The following is a 981-nucleotide window of genomic DNA, read 5'->3' as shown; positions in this document are numbered from 1 at the left end:
TGTGTGTAAAAAAAGAGAGAAACTGAGATACAAAACAAGAACTCTTCTTCAATCTCATTCACCACAGCCGCAGCACCCGACGATTCATCCGCGCAGGAAGAGGGAGACGAAGGGGGCAGGAAAAGTAGCCGTCAAAAAGCACAAATACCTCAAACATCCACCCAAACGATTCAGAAACATCGCGATTGCTGTAAAAGTGCGCGCACTTGGTGTAAAAGTGGAGGGGAAGTTTCCTCAAAACGTGTTTGGGAAGAGAACTATTTTTTGTGACGGTGCGGCGAATTTATTTCACTTTGCCTAAGGAACAGCGGTAGTGCGTCTCCCATTGCCTAGGGAAAAACCCGGATGTAAACTCGGCGAAACTCATCTGGAGAAGAGAAGTGGCAGTCTAACTCACACAAACTCATGGATGTACACTCACAGACTGTAAAATAATTTTTTTTTATTAGCATATTGATTATATATGCATATTGCTAAAAACAAAAACAATATAAATGTCTATTTCAAATGTACAGTAAATATAACTGGGTAAATTATGCAAAAAATATGCATACATTAAAAAGTGCCAGACTGTAATAAAATAAGGAAATGGTGCTGCTTAAAGTATCTACCAATATTACAGGCTATTTAATAAAAACAATATAACAGAATTTCACCTTTTACATTTATACACTGAACTAGGCCTACAGCTTTAAAGTCATAAAATAATGAAAAAACCCCACTAATTCCATGTATATTGAACTTCCCCAATATTAATATTTGTCTAGAATATTCATATTCTACTGCCATTAAAATGTATATTACTTACAAATCCATATGTAGTTTTTTTTATGAATTTTTCTTGCATAAGGGTTTATGACTTGACACTCCTTTTGATATGACAATTTGTGATGCAAAGGATGACTTGAATTCACATTTTTCTAATATTAATGTGTTTTCAGTTTCTGAAATAAACATTTTGTTTTTGCAAAACATCACATA

The sequence above is a fragment of the Barbus barbus genome, assembly GCF_936440315.1.
Source record: "Barbus barbus genome assembly, chromosome: 48".
Classification (NCBI taxonomy): domain Eukaryota; kingdom Metazoa; phylum Chordata; class Actinopteri; order Cypriniformes; family Cyprinidae; genus Barbus; species Barbus barbus.
This window is presented reverse-complemented; position numbering follows the sequence as displayed.